This window comes from Octodon degus, unplaced genomic scaffold (assembly GCF_000260255.1).
Source record: "Octodon degus isolate 3935 unplaced genomic scaffold, OctDeg1.0 scaffold00193, whole genome shotgun sequence".
Classification (NCBI taxonomy): domain Eukaryota; kingdom Metazoa; phylum Chordata; class Mammalia; order Rodentia; family Octodontidae; genus Octodon; species Octodon degus.
In genome coordinates this window covers 3,141,067-3,157,097 of record NW_004524769.1, presented here as the reverse complement: position 1 = coordinate 3,157,097, position 16,031 = coordinate 3,141,067, and the positions used below count along the sequence as shown (strand labels likewise).

Below are 16,031 nucleotides of genomic sequence, written 5' to 3'. Positions count from 1 at the left end.
TTGTATTTCATTGGCTGTTATTGGGCTATTGAGAGTGGTTATATCTTGTCGATTCAGTTGTGGCAATTTGTACCTTTCTAGGAATCTGTCCATTTCTTCTCTGTCTTCTAATCTTTGAGAGTAAAGATTCTCAAGGTAGCTATTGATAATCTTCTGAATTTCCACTGGGTCTGTTGTAATTACACACTTTTTATTCTTTATTGCTTGCATTTGAATTTTTATTTATTTATTTATTTATTTTTTTGGCGGAACCAGGGATTGAACTCAGGCCCTTGTGCTTGTCAGGGAAACACTTATTCCACTGAGCCATCTCCCCAGCCCCCACATTTGAATTTTTTGTTTCGTCTTTTTGTTGAGGTTAGCTAGGGGCTTATCAATTTTATTTAATCTTTCAAAGAACCAGCTTTTTGTTTCGATAATTCTTTAAACTGTTTTTTTCTTCTCAATTGAATTAATTTCTACTCTAATCTTTATCATTTCTTCCCATCTTTGGTCTGTGGGTTTGGTTTGCTCTTCCTTTTCTAATTGTTGATGATGCAGCATTAGGGTATTTATTTGTTCCCGTTCTGTTTTCCTAATGTGTGAGTTTACAGCTATGAATTTCCCTCTGAGAACTGCTTTCATCGTATCCCATAAATTCTGATAAGTTGTGCTTGAATTTTCATTGAATTGTAGATATTGTTGAATTTCTTGCTTAATTTCATCTGTGACCCATTGATTGCTGAGTAGGGTTCACCAGGTTTTGAAGTCTCCCTAGAAATCCCTTGTCAACTCTGGAGCCTGAACAGTAGCTTCACTTCTCTCCTTCCATTGTCTTCTCCTGTGCTTGACCTTCTCTTCCACCTGACAAGTGACATCCTCCCAGCAGATGACATTTAAAAGGAAACCCCACTGGCACTTTCTGACTTGTTCTGCAGTCTGCTCTCTGCTTTTCCTCAAGAACAGCACACAGGATGAAAGACAGTCCTGAGCATGCCCTCGCTTGGCCTGGAGGTCCCAGTCGGTACCCTAAGTGAATGCACTTGTGGACATGGACAGTCTTTTCAGCCAGCAGAGGTCCCTTCAGATTATATTCCCAGGTGACTTTCTAGCCACCTGAGTTTGCACGTACATTGTGGTGTTCATACAATGACAAAATCATCTAGTGAAGCATTTCTCAAATGTATGCAGTGTGATGGAAAGCTATGGTGAATATTTAAAAATTCTTTTTATTGTAGTAAAAGACTCATGACCGTGAATCCCCTTCAGAATTCTCCCTCTCACTTGGAACATGCTTATCCCATCATTCTTGCCACTGTCTAAAGTTCTGAAGGTCCCCTTTCATGAGTGTCTTTGGTTGTGCTGTCATGGCTGCCAGACATCCTGAATCGACTTGAGAAGTCTGTCTTGTGTAATCCTTTTCAGTCTCAGGAAGAGATAGGAGTCATGTGGCACCAGATCCAGGGAATACAGTAGGCAAGCACACGCTGTGGTGTGTTTAGGAGTCTGTCTTTCTGTTGGATGGTGCTTGTCACCAGCGTTCGCCATCATGTGGATCCTGCCCCCTGAAGACACTCACAGAAGAGTACTTCCAGAACTGCTGCGAAAGGTGACAAGAACAGTGAGCAAGTGTGTTTGAAGGAGAAGAGTGGAGTAGTGGCAATATATCTTTCACTATAATAAATTCCCCCAACTATAAACATTCATCAAATACATTGATCACGCCACAACCCATCATTAGGCTGTCTACATGTGAAGTTCTAAATGGCTATTGGCCTGGTTTCAATGAGATCCAAGCCAGTGCTCTTTTGTAACAAACATCAAAAATCCAATTTGATATTTAAGTAGGCTCCAAAATTCATAGCCATTCTCTCTGAACATCTCAAGATCTATTTACTCTAACTCTAATACTATTTAAACTGAGCTGACAGAGTTTCAGAATGAATCTTGGAGAAGTTAAATTCAGGTGCATTCTCATGGGTCCTATAAAATCTTTCTGCAAGGCCAGAGAGACAAATACTGTTCTAATTTTACAAAAATGGGAAAATAAGTTACACCAATAACGCCACTCTTAGGAACCATGGAAATGTTCTAAATCTTGGCTATCCAGTTAGGTGGCACTAAGCACAGGGGACCACAGAGCACTTGGAATATGATTGGTGCTGCTGAAAACTCCATTTTTAATTGAATTTAAATTAAATTTACATAGTCTTATAAGGTAAGCAGCTACTGCTTTTCACAGTACAGCTTTACACCCTCACAGAGATGGCTGTGAGCGCCCCTGCCCGTGGGGACACGGATGCGCTTGCTTCGTCTGGTCCTCTTGCCCACGTCTCATCCAGGTGAGGGCCTTCGGGAAAGCAGACGCTGGCCTCTCCTGGGAGGACCTGCCTGCAGGGGGCCTTCCAAGGGCTGGAAACCTTCATCGCCCGGCAGAAGCCTTGAGAGGCGAACTTGCACAACACGGGTGGTGGAGCGCTTCTCAGCAGCGTCCCTCTCCTGAGGCTCAGATGTCGTGTCCGGGCTGCAGGTCGGACCAGTCACAGGAGTGCGCATGGCGCTGCCCCTCCACCCAGCTGTCACCCGCTGCTTAGCTGGCAAGGACGCGATGACTCACCGTCAGTTCATTCACAGAGCGGGTGCCAACTCCTGCTCGCTGGGAGCTCGGCCTCCAGCTCCTGGAGCTGAGGCGCAGCTTTCTCGGTAGGAGCAGCTCCACGAGGAGCTTTGCATCCTGCTCCCTTTGGAGAGGGACCAATAATTTCACTTTGGTTCAATAAATCAGTTCCTGGAGGGTGTTTGTTGATGTTATTTGTTCAATCCCCTCCAGGTCCGAGATCTAAAAATAGGCCGGCACTGGGCGAGGTCAGCACTGCGGCGGCGTTGCGCAGCCAGCAGGGCCCTGTGCCCCGCGGTCCCGGCCTCCGCCCCTTCGGGCCGCAGGCAGCTTGGGCTGCCTGCACTCCGCAAGCCGATCCCAGGCGGGATGCAAGGCGAACGAGCCAGACCGGTGAGATGAGCGCACTGCGGGGGCCCTCCTCACGCACATTTACAATTTCACGTATGTGAATTTTGATTAAAATGAATGCCAAAGACAGCCTTGAAGGCAGAGATGAAGGAGTGCCCAGAAAAGCACCGTGCAGCCGGAGCCCTTGGAGAGCAAGGTGTCCTGCCTGGGGCCCACTGCTGTGGTTGTGTGAGGAGGAGCCCTAGGCTTCCCCATCCACTCCCCAAAGCTGGAAACTCACCACTCATTGCCCAACCTCCCTGTCAGCAAGACACTGGCCCCGAGATGCGCAGGATCCGTTTTCAGCCTGCTTGGTTTATAAACCAATTTTGAAAATGATTTTTGTAGAAAGAAAAAAAAAAAAGCTCAAACAGAGGAAAAGAGAGCGACTAATACAATAACCCTCTCTCTATCACTGGGCTCAAAAGATTAGCAAACGTTGGCCACTTCTCATTCCTCATCCATTTCCATTTCCGCGGTGGTTATCATTGCTAAACGTTTGTGGACAAATCCTAGGCTTCGTGGCACCTGACTCGTGCATGGCCCACAGTGGGGCCATGAGGACACGGAGAAAATGCAGCGCATTTCCTTGGGATCTTCCAATCACCAGTCCACACTGAAATGTCACCACTTATTACAACCTAGATCTTTAAAATTGATTTGCTCAACATTGGCCAAGCCATGGCTGTGACTCATCCACATGGCTGACACTGACAAAGGTTCTACAATCTAAGATACAGGATCTCAGGATAAATCCTGAGGGGATTTCACTGACCTTATCAGACCCAAAAGCTACAACTCTTGTTGCACAGGTCCTGCTTTACCTTGGTCTTAACCATCCAGCAGAAAAGTATAAAAATGAAATATAAGAAGTAAAGCCATGCTGTTATGTTGAGCTGTAGGGGACTCAGGTCAACAACTTCTGACATTGCCAGTCAAGCGGAAGACCCAAAACTATTATGGGCTGCTGGACTCTTTTAGAATATTTTGCTGAGTTTACACACCTATAATATTCAAATAATGGAACTTAACAAAAAAAGGGGATACAGATGAATGTCCATTTTGTATCTGTGTATTCAAAGTGGTTAGGATAGATATATAGTTACATTCTATTAATGAACAGAGGTATTTGTTGTAATAGTGTTTGTAAATAGGATATCATGCCCGCATCTTGTACAGCAATTAACCACTAGGAAGAATGTATGCAATGTGTGAATTATTGAAACTGTCCTACCAATTTGATTTGAAACTGTCTCATTGCTATTTGTTTCTCAATAAAATTATGGAAAAAAATTGATTCGCTTAAACAAGGAGGCAAACAAAACCCAAACTTTAAATTAGCCCAACCCAAAGTTACTTCGTACCGTATTTAAATGTGTGCTTACCCCAGTACCTTCAACATGCTGAGAAAATAACGTCCTTTGTTTCTCAGCCCCCTATGCTGTCAAATTCTGTTTTCTTTACTTCTTTCTGTTCTCATTTGCCTTGGTCTTTTATCTCTCCATTTACCATCAGTTAGATGTAGTTTAACCAGGTTTTTATTCAGCTACTTTTTGGGGCAAGTATACGTCATAAATGAGGCCACATGCTGTATGTTACATCCTAGCAGGGGGGACCCAGTGTTGATCTACCATTCTCTAAACATCCTTCCTTCCTGCCTCCAAAAAATTAAAGGTGATCTTGGGAAAAACCCTGCAGAGCCTCTGGGCTCTCACTTGTATGGGGACAATAGTTGCATCCTCTTCCAAAGCTGCTGCTAAATGCTACATTGCATCTTCTTCAGAAAGACTGTCGGGGGGCATCTGCAATATGGAAACACTTAAAAAGATGTTCACTTTGATCATAAATAAGGCATACAAAATGCTCAGTACAGTACATTGGTCTCTTGATCCTCTTAGCTGTTATTGTTATCCTTATCTGTTGTGTTGCCTGAATACCCACATACATCTCACAAGTTGAAGGGTGGGAGCCAAGGGGCATAGGCTCCAGCACACTCAGGCTCAGAGAATGCTGTCTAATAAACCTCTTTTTAGGGCTAGATATTTTTTTATTGTTGATTTTTATTATTCTATGTTGGCAGTCCATTATGAGCCCATCCTCATAGGAAGTGGTGCATTTACATAGCACACCTGAACTCCTTTTACCTCTTCTGTCTTCCCCTCCCTCTGCCTTCTGTTCTACTTCCATTTGCAAAAGATCTGGCTCCTTGTTTTCTCTCATCTGTCTTGTGTTTGGTCTTTAATTTAGCTATACCTGGGGTTTCCCATGAGGTGTTTAAATGTGTGTGCAAGAATTAGGTGGGAATCTGTTAATTCCTGAATTCGTATACAGCCTGGTGCATGGCCCTCAATAATAGTGACTAGAAGACTGTATTGGTTAGCTCTTCATCTGCTGGGACTAGATATGCAACTTAAAGGTGGGAAGAGCTGGGAGATAGCTCGCCAGTCTAAGTACCTACCTGGCAAGCGCAAGGACTCTGGAACTGCATGCTGTGCTGTCCCTGAAACCCAGGCAGGCTATGTTGGCCACTGAAACTGTGCGTGGTGGCACACACCTGTAATCCCAGCATGAGGGAGGCTTAGGCAGTAGGATCACTATTAGCCCAAGCTGCATAGAGAGCCCTGAACCAAATAAATAAATTGAAAAATTTTAAAAAGTAGGAAGATTTATTTCTGTTCTGAGTTTCCAAGGGTCAGATGCTGCTCCAAGGTGGCACCATCATGGTGGAAGGGCATGGTGGAGGACAGCTGCCCATGTTCTGGTGACAGGGAAGCACAGCAGGAGACAACCCCTGAAAGGGAGGGGTCTGGACCGAGAAGCCCAGAAGGCCACATGTCCACATCCCACCCACACACCCGCATGATTTGCTAACCCTAGGTGGCTCCCAATCCGATGGGGTTGGCAAGTGTAACCTTCTTCAAGACTGTACAGAAAACAACTTCGGCTGGGTTAATCTCTTCCTGCAGTCTCCACCTCCCATGTGTGGCACCCACAGAACATCCCCTTACCGCTAGTTCAACATTTCTCCCACTGTCCTTATTGTTTGGGCGATTTAGCCCTTCATTTTTGCCACTGTGAGCTACATCAGTCCTGCCAGTCCCCCTCCACCTTGTATCTCCCAGGAGAACTTTTCTGAGACCATCCGATCTCTGTCACTGTTTTCCTCTTCCTGTGTCACTTCCTGTTTGCCCACACAACTCCATGTTCATATTTTACACATTTATAGGTCATCTTGAATTCTGATTCCTTCTCACACTTACCTTTCTTTCTTCCAGTTAAGTTGTGAACTCTTTTGAATGGCTGAGATAGTACTGTCTTCCTCACCAATTTCTCCTCCCTCCTCTTTCCTAACATCTGCCCCCCACCCAGACACCTAGGATGGAAGTGGACACATGATAGAACTTTCTGTGTCTTTAGTGTGATTTTTCAATGTACTTGGGATCACAAGGACACAGCCTTCAGAGCACCATCAGAGTGAGCTCAGTTGTGACTCTGCCCAAAAGCCGTTTTCACACTCCAAGAACAATTACCACACTGTACCATGACTGTCTGCCTCCATCCAAGATTATGATGTTCATGCTTGTTAACCTGGAATGATGCTAGAATTTGGCCCATAATACGTACTAATCAAGAACCCAGGCCTGGCGTGTGAGTGAGACGACCTGGAGTCCCCAGATCCTCATTCGACTCAGAACCCAGGCCTGGCATGTAAGTGAGAGGACCCAGAGCTGATTCTCATTCTACCCAGAGCCAGGCCCAGCATGGAACCCTTCAGCAGAACTCCCTGCAAAGAGGCTAGAGGCAAGACCCACCCAGCTGATTCAGGAGCAGAACATCTTGCCAGAGTGGCACAGAGGGCTCACTTCCAAGGGCTGCAGCAGGAAGAAGTGGAGCACAGCAGCCAGGCCCAAGCCACACCCACCTGGACCAGTTTGAACTTGGTAGATCCAGACCTGGTGCTAAGGTAATAACTCTATCTAAGCTCTACACCAAAGGTCAGAAGACAGTGGCATACAAAATGACAAAGAGAAGGAACAAAATGCAGTCTCAGGCCCCGAGTCCATCCAGAACAAATGCAGAAGACTAGCATAGAAGAAATTAAAAATCACACACTTGAAATCTCTGAAATAATAGTGTTGAAAGTAAAGAAACAGCTGCAGAAAGACATAGAGGAAATCAGATCAGAAATAATTTCTGAAGTAAAAAGAGAAATGATAAATATAATCAAAGAAGTACTAAGTGCTTCTAAAGAAGACACTGATAAAAAATAGAGCAGATTATAAAAACGATGGAATCCTTGAATAAGCAATATAGGAAAGAAATAGAATGAATGAAGCAGATTCAAAGTGGTATACAGGAAATTAAAACCTCAATCACAAACTGGCAAAACCATTTGAAGGAAAGTGACAATACTTTCAGACCTTAAAGACACCACTGCAGCTAGTGAAAAGGTAAGAAAAGATCTCTTAAAAACAACTAGGATGCAGAAAAAAATAATTCAATACCTGCAAGATGATGCAAAGATGAACAATGTGAGACTAATAGGCATCAATGAGAAGGAAGGAGTCAATACAAATTATATAAAAAGAATATGGGCAGAAGTAATAGCAGAAAACTCCCCAAATACAGGGAAAAACTCTGACATTCAGGGAACCAAAGCATATAAAACTCCAAATAAGATCAACCCAATTAAAACCACACCCAGACATAATAATCAAGATCCCAGAAATTCAGCACAGGAACAGTATACTAAAAGCCGCTAAAGAAAAGAAACAGATCACATTTAAAGGAAAACCCATCAGAATAATGGCAGATTTCTCTTTACAAACCATCAGGTCAAGAAGAGCATGGAGCAAAGTAATACAAGTCTTGCAAGAAAACAAATTCCAACCCAGACTGATATACCCTGCAAAACTCTCTTTCAAGTATAATGAAGAAGTGGAATATTTCCATGACAAAGAACAACGAAAGAATTTCAGGAAGACAAAGCCACGCCTACACAGACTACTAAATGGTGTTCTAGAGAGGGAGCAAAATGATCACAACTCCATGAATGAGAATGGAAAGAACCCACCAAATAGGGCAAACAATTAAACACAGGAGAATAAGTGGTATACAAAAGTAGTCTTTCAGTTGTTCTTTTGTGTACAGCAGCAAAATATTTTCATCAGCACACTGTACAAATGGACTTCTCCTGCACACTATGAGTCATGATTCCATCTGAGTCTACAGGGTGGATTTCAAGGAAATAGCAGTAGCTCAGTCCCACAAGTGACACCTGGCCACCAGTAACTGTTATGGTCATTATGCATGTCCACGACACACTAGAACTTTGTGCCATATCCTATCCCCAAACTGTTAGAAGTGCTGGTCATTTATTTACCATTCCAGTATTTTTTTATCTTATGTTTTATTCATAGTACTTTTTTGCTATCATGAAAACTTTTCTTAGTTCAATTGTTTTGAAACATTTAATTTTTAATTAATTAGTATTTAATTTTCTGAATATTGCTTAATCTTAATTTTTGTTTTAAGAGTTATATCTTTGACTTACAATTTATTTAAAAGACATGGTATGGTATCTTCATGCAGTATTAGAAACTTTAAAAAGTATATTTCCTTTTTCTGTTCACTTTATATTACTTCTTCCCTGTCTTTTATACACATACACACACACACATATATAAAAAAATACGTGTATAACCCGACATAAGATTGGTACTGTTTCATAGAAATTTTTGATGACCTTTTAAATAAGGGTTCATCTAATATATTTTATATAGTCCTGCATAACTATCATATTGAGAGCTCTTTATTGTTCATCCAGGAGCATACTGCAACTTCTCTTGCCTTTTGAATTATGCTCTTTGTTATTTCCTACATGCTACATCTGGAGGTATTAGAATATTTCAAGTTTGTATAACTGGAAAATATTTTATTTTTAGTTTTCAAAGGTATGTTTGCTAAGTTTAAAATGCAGAGAGGACAGATTTTTTTTTTCTTTCAGTCCTTTAATTAGTCTAGTTTCTTACACATTTGGTCTTTTTTTTACTTTCTAATGTGGAATAAGATGCTATTTAATTTTGTTCTTCCATAGCTAGTATTTTTATGTATATGTTTTAATGACTTTTTTCTTTACAATAAGTTTTGGACAATTTCATTTTTGTGTATCTTGGTATGATTTTATTCAAATTTCTTGTGCAAAAGGCTCATTTTTCTTGGAAATGTGGTGTTACAAGTTCAACTAAATTCAGAAATTTTAAATCTTTAAATATTTTTTACCTACCCCTTTCTACTTTAAGAATTCTAATTATATAAATATAAGTTTCTTGATTTTGACACAAAGTGAACTATTATATGACTGATCTGTGATTTCTTTCTTTATTTTTATTTTGGACAGTTTTTATTGTTATATTCATTTAAGTTTATAAATAATTTATTTACAGTGTACAATCTGTTAAGCCATGTGATGTATTCATTTCAGAAATATTTCTGTAAAAATCACTTCTACATCTTATATCTTTCACACTTCAATATTTGTCTATAATGTTTAATATGATATGTAATTATTGATTTTCAATACAGCTAATAAAAAAAGTACTACTCAATGACTAATCGAAGAAATAGTAGATCCACCATTTTGGTGAAATATACTTTTGTCCAAAATAGAATTTGTCTAACTCAACAAATTAAGACGTTTGAGCTATTTACATAGGCATATCTGGTTCTTATGAGAAGATCCGGCATATTTTGAGGAAGCAGATGCAATTCCACCTAAAGCTGAAATGGACAAAAATTAGAAGCGAGTCATTGGTGACTCTAGGCTTGTTTGTTCTACTGAGGAACATTAGAGAGCTTTCAAGTCTCAAGCCTTGAAAAACCCTAACAGTAGAATTGAAGCAAGAGAGAGAGCTATTTGGAGACTCCATGGTGCTGATTAATTCACGCTCAAGAGCAGCTCTTTCTCTCCCTTCTGGAGTCGCCATTCTTTCTCCTGTTTCCTCTCCCCAAGCAGCCAAAACAAGCAGCTAGCTGTCGGCTTCAATGATGGAAGAAAGGCCTGCAGCCCTGGCTGGAGACATGCGTCTCCTGCTGCTGGTGGGAGCTCAGCCGGAGCGGGGCCAGGCCGCGGCCACATGCCCTCCCGAGTCCTGAGTGCAGGTATGTTTGGACACCTCCATGATGGCTTCAGCGAAGAGCTATCATTTCAGGGTTTTAGCACAGACGTCTTTTGGCTCAGTGGCTCTGCCGAAAGTCAGGATAGTGCTGCCCAGTTATCTCTCTTTTTTTAAAAAATGCATTTAGCACAGTGTCTACAGGGTCTCACTACCCAGGTCCTCCTGTTTTTCAGCCTCCCAAGCACTGGAATTACAGGGGCACACCACCACACCCAGTCTCATTTGCCATCTCAGTGCACCCCGGGGGCAGGGCCAGCACAGCACACAGGGATCAAGCCCCAGCCCTGTGTCTGCCTAAGCAGGCACTTTAATCCACTTAGCTATATGGCCGGCCCTTGTCCAGTTACCTTTATCCTTTGAACCAAAATATTGTCTCTCTGCATTTTATTCTGACCATGGCCCTCTTTAAGAGCTGGGAAAAAATTCCCTGAAAACACAAATTCATTAAAAGTTAATTCTCCCCTTCTGTGAGGCTCAGCTGGTTTATTCAGAGAATTACTCCCATTCCCTGCTCATTGAGTTCTGTCTTCCTGAATTTCTACTGAAGAAGCACAATGTGTTACTAGGAAAAATATAATGATTTAGCTGCAGTTTGGCACGTAGAGCATTTCACACTGCTCCACATCTGCAGACAATGGATAAAAGCTGAAGCACAGCTCCCTCCTTGACTGAAAGCCGGCAAGACGTGCAATGATTGGAACGACTGGAAATTCTAAATATACTCCTGGCAACATGATGCCAGCAGATGAGTTACTCCTGGTGGGTGCCTCATATTAAATATTAAAGTATTACATAGCCACCATTCTCAGGGGATAACAGGTTTCAGGGAAAGAGTTGGAGCTTTCCGGAGACAGCTCAGTCCCCCACCAGAGAGACCCAGCGGTGGGGCTGTCTGCGGTCACTGTCACCTGCACGGCTCCTTGTGGCATGTGTGTGGGGCTGCTGTCTGCCTTGGTGACTCCTAGCTGGGCAGCAGCAAAGCCACCAGCCACCCGCCGTCATCTGTTCCATTCTCAGGGCCTGTACTCCTCAGGCTCAGACCCCTGGGAGCCTCTGTGAAGACAGATCCTAAAATTATTGCCTCAGGCTGACTTTAGACTCATTCATCAACTTTCACTGAGCTGAGGCAAAGACCCATTCACATTGCTCTGTGTGTGTGTGTGTGTGTGTGTGTGTGTGTGTGTCTGTCTGTCTGTCTGTCTGTCTGTCTGCCTGCCTGCCTTAGGGCAGGTGGGACAGCAAGGGGAAGAGGTTGGCCCAATTAATGCTCAGCCAGCCTCATTTAAAGAAGTCCAGAATGTAACAGCTTCTTTTCGGTCTCAGCTCTGGAGCGCTTGGCCCTGAAGATGTCACGTGGCTTTCTATCACCTCCTCAAGTCAAGTCCCTCAGATGCTCCAATTCCACCAGAAGACTGCAGCAGAAAAAGGGGGAGGCCCAGGTTTTCTGTTCCTGGGTGGTTGAATGTTGACAGTCACTGGATCTGTAAACTATTTGAGACTCTGATTGTTAGATGACAGTTTTGTCTAGGTTCATGACGCTGTTCCATCCCCTGCTCTCCCATAGTTTAAATGCTATTGAGATGCCTAGCAAGTGCACGAGCCTGAGTTCAATCCCTGGCTTTGAAAAAAAAAAATCCGATTGAGAAGAGAAGATTCAAGCACGTAGTACAGTGGAGTAATGTGGCCAGAGGGGCTGCTGATTTGATGTGTTGATTTGGCAAGGGTATGAAGCCCCACATTCATGTACACATCGCTGTGAGGCATCTTTTACATGTGATTAATGCTTACTTGGTAGACTTCAAGTAAAGCGTTATGTTATGGGTGGGCTGCATGTAATCAGTTGAAGGTCTTAAAAATCAAAACTGAGATTTCTGGCACAAGAAGAAATTCAGCCTCAAAACTGGAGTAGAAATCCTGCCTGAGTTTTCATCCTGGCCTGGCCTGAGGCTTTGAAACCTCTCAGCTGAGCCAGCTGTCTCATACACACGTGCTAACTGTATTAGCTAACCTTGTCGCTATGGGATGGAATCCCAGCTTGGAAGCAGAAAGGTTTATTTAGCTCACAGTTCCCACGGCTTCCGCCCATGGATGTCTGACTCCAAGGCAGAAACTATCGTGGCAGAGGGGCAAGGCAGAGGGGAGCTGCTGACCTTCTGGCAACCAGGGAGCAGGGTCAGGGCAGAGCCAAGAGGAAGGGGCCAGGGCCTGTTAGAGGCACCAAGACAGAGCCACGAGGACCCACTTCCTGTTGCTAGGCCCTCCTTCCTAGGTCTTCATCAACTCCTGGGAATCCGGCCAAGTTATGAGCCATCAGTGAATTCATCCACTGATAGTCAGTGCTGTCTGGATCAGTCCCTTCCCAGAGCACACGTGAGGCTGGGGAAGGCTGCCTCAGAATCTGAGATGGGGCTGTGGCTCTCTCCGTCTCTCTCTCCTGCAGAACCTTGACCTGCACAGGCATGTGTATGCAATGTTGGAGTTCACAGCAGGAAACTGCAGGCAGCAGAAATAAGTCAGGTTTCATGGAGAAGAAAGGCTAAGCCTCGTGGAGAGACAAATAGGGTAAGGTGAGCTGTTCCATGGAGCAGCTCATCCAGAAGGGAGACCAATGCCGGAGAGGCTCAGCTTGGGCATCTGAGAGTCCTAGAGTCCTGGCCTAGGTGCAGGGAGCCGGGTATTGGGGGCCATGGAGACTGAACTGGATGCCCCCGAGCACTGTTTCTTTATCCTCTGTGCAGGAGGCTTAGAAACCCCAGCTGCGTCTTTCAGGGAGGGAGCCCTCCCTTCCATAGCACACGGCCTGGCAACAGGGTTCACTTCGGTTGTTTGCAACTGGCTCTGGCTGTGACCGCGTCGCCGTCCTTCCTGCTGCTGCATGGCCAGGACACTCAGCCAGCTCCTTATGGGAACAGGGACCCAGGCATGCAGGTAGTGCTGAGGGAAGGAGAGCAGGTTCCTTCCCAGAGAGCAGAGACTCTCAGAGCTAGGGCCCAGGATCCAGGAAAGCTTTCTAGACATGCAGACGGGAGCCACACCCCGTCTAACACTCCGGCTTGCTGGGGGGGCGGAAGATAACCGCATGAAGCTTGAAGCCCACCCTACCAGAAGAACAGCAGGAGGTGGGGAAAAGAAGGCTCAGAGATGCCCACAGCTCTAGCTCCCAGAACCGCGAGAAGTAGCACATGCCCTTCTCCCCGCTGGAGCTCCAGGGCCATGACTTGCAGCTGATAGAGGGGAATGAAACTCCCAGCCTGAAAGATACCTGCACTGCATCTGTGTTCTCTAAACCTGAAGAACAAATTTTAGAAACAGTGGAGATTACAGCAGAATATATTTATGAGGGAAAGCAAGCTTCAGTCTGAGAGAGGGAGAGAAGGGGATTCAAGCAGGCTGCCTGGGAATCTGCCTTTCCTAGAGCGCTGGTTTTTTATTTTTTATTTTTTGTATTTAGGACATGTATTTTGTATTCTTTGTATTTAGGACAGGGTCTACAGGTTCTCACTGCACAGATTGGATTTGTGGTGATCTTCCTGTTTACAGCCTCCCGAGTGCTGCGATTACAGGCGTGCATCACCATGCCAGTCTCCTTCACCATCTCAGCATGCCCCGAGGGCTGGGCCAGCATGGCACACCAGGGATGGAACCCGGGTCCTTGCATCTGCCTAAGCAGGTGCTTTAATCTGCTGAGCTATCTGCCAGCCCTATTTCTAGAGTTTTTTAATAGGCAAAAACCATGAGGTGAGGTGGTCTAAGGTGGAAAACATATGAAGTTGCACATGAGGTGGGACAAACTGTGATCAACCCTTAAGACTGCTCAGGTAAAATTGGTTAAATCCAGGACCAAATGGGGAGTCCTACAGCATGTAGGCATGAAGGTAGAACAGGGGCTGATCTGCTGGGCTGGATTAGTGGCTCTTCCTGGCTTCCTCAAGTGATCATCAATCCTGGATGCTTGTCTTTAGGGAGGTAAGAATTTGGTTGGTCTTTGTTCTTGAGGTCTGGCCCACAGCAGGAATGTCTGTCTCTCCACAGTGTCAATATCTTCTATACTGTCTCCTTGAGGGCCTGGCGCTGTCTGATTGCCTATATTTCCATCGGATTCAGCTGCCTATAACACAGAGGCCACGCATCTCAGCCCACAAAATAGCACTTTATTTTCTATGTGAAATACAATCCAGACCTGAGCCTATAGCCACTTCCTTCCTTCTATGTGACAGTGACGAGACTCAGTCTACATTGTTATTGTCACCCTCAGGGAGGATCGAGGTCCTGGCTGGTGTAGGGCAGTTCCCCTCCTCCATGTCCTCCACAGCTGGGCTTGGGGTATTGTGGTATCTGGGGTCCCTGTGGTCACTGCTGAGCCAGCCATGGGGGTTGCTCCAGTTCTGGCTTCTGGCTACTCTTTTGGAGCCTGGAGGATCTCAGGGAGGCCTTCAGCCCAGCGGGTCTCCTCCTCATAAAAGCATCTCCCGCACGTCCGTTTCCCTCCACTTCTCTCCAGCCTCTGCAACACCGCCTCAGAGGGTTTAGGTTTCATAGCTCTCAGGCCCAGGCCTGAAGAGTCCTGCAGGCTGCTCTGGCTTCTGGCCCCAGGATGAACACCTCCCTGTGGCAGGAGGCCACGAGCAGCCTGGCCATCTGCTTCCCATGGAGGGGGGCAGGAACACAGGAGGACAAAGCAATTATGCCCCCACAGTAGGCCGCCCCACACTGCTGGCAGCTTGCTGCCCACCTTTCTAGAACTGTCTTGTGCTCACCAAGCACAATGTTGGCCCACATATAGGCTTTTCTTTTTAAAAACCAAGGATATTGGGGAAAGAAACTCCTACCCTCAAAGATAACTGGGAGGAGTGTGTGTTCTCTAAAACCAAAGAATGAATTTTAGGAACAATGGAGGTTAAAAGCAGAATCTATTTATTGAGAGAAAGAAAGCTTCTGTCCTGAGGGAGGGACAGAAGGGGCCCCAAGTAGGTTGCCAAGGACTCTGCCTTTTCTAGGGATTTTTATAGAGCAAATCCACAAGGTGAGGCGGGTCCAAAGTGGGAAACATGGGGACTCACAAAGTGGAAACGGAGTGGGATGAAACTATGGTCCATCAGCGGGATTGCAAGCACACAGCTCAGGTCAAATTGATTAAACTGGGATCAAATGAGGAAGGCAAGTCATACAGCAGGCGGGCAAGAATACAGAATGGGGGCTGGGCTTGGCTCAAAGGTAGAGTGCTTGCCTAGCAAGCTGGAAGCGCTGGGTTTGGCCCCGGCGCCAAGAACAGAAAATAAGCCTTCCCTAAGAAACAATTCACCTTGCAAGCACAGGGGCCTGAGTTCAATCCCTGGTTCTGAAAAAAAAAAAAAAAAAAAAAAAAAAAAAAAAAAAAAAAAAAAAATTCAACCAAAAATATACAGTAAAATCAAAAGAGACCAAACACAAACAAGGCAACAGAACAGAACAGGGGCTTCTCCTGTTGGGTTAGTGACGCTTTCTGGCTTCTTTCAAGGTGACTGAGGCCTGATCCCCAGGCCCGTCCCCAGGGAGGCATGTAAGTGTGATGGTTTGTTCTTTTGTCCGAGGTCTGGCCCACAGCAGGAGCGCCTGTGCCCCCCACAGGTGCAAAGCATCTTCTCTTCAAGGCCTCATCCGGCCTGACTGCCTGTGCTATTTCTATCTAACTCAGCTGCCTACAACACCAAGGGGTCGCACTCCATGTATGTGTCTACAATGTGCCTCTTCTATCCCTGTAACACGGACACCGTTTTAGATTTTCCTTGTTTTCTTCAGTGCCCCTGGGCGCTGGTCCACCTGCAGACGTGAGGGTAACTTCTGCCGCTTTGTTCTTCTGTGTGTGTGTGTGGGCATGCCTCGGTGTG

At 44.9% G+C, this 16,031-nt stretch overlaps 1 long non-coding RNA gene across 1 annotated transcript; it reads left to right on the top strand.

Moving 5' to 3' along the window:
• Positions 1 to 11,675: 11,675 nt before the first annotated feature.
• Positions 11,676 to 15,221, top strand: LOC111813496. Its single transcript, XR_002818737.1, has 3 exons — positions 11,676 to 11,686; positions 13,278 to 13,283; positions 15,069 to 15,221. It is a non-coding gene; the product is annotated as an uncharacterized LOC111813496 (long non-coding RNA).
• The last annotated feature ends 810 nt before the right edge of the window (positions 15,222 to 16,031 follow it).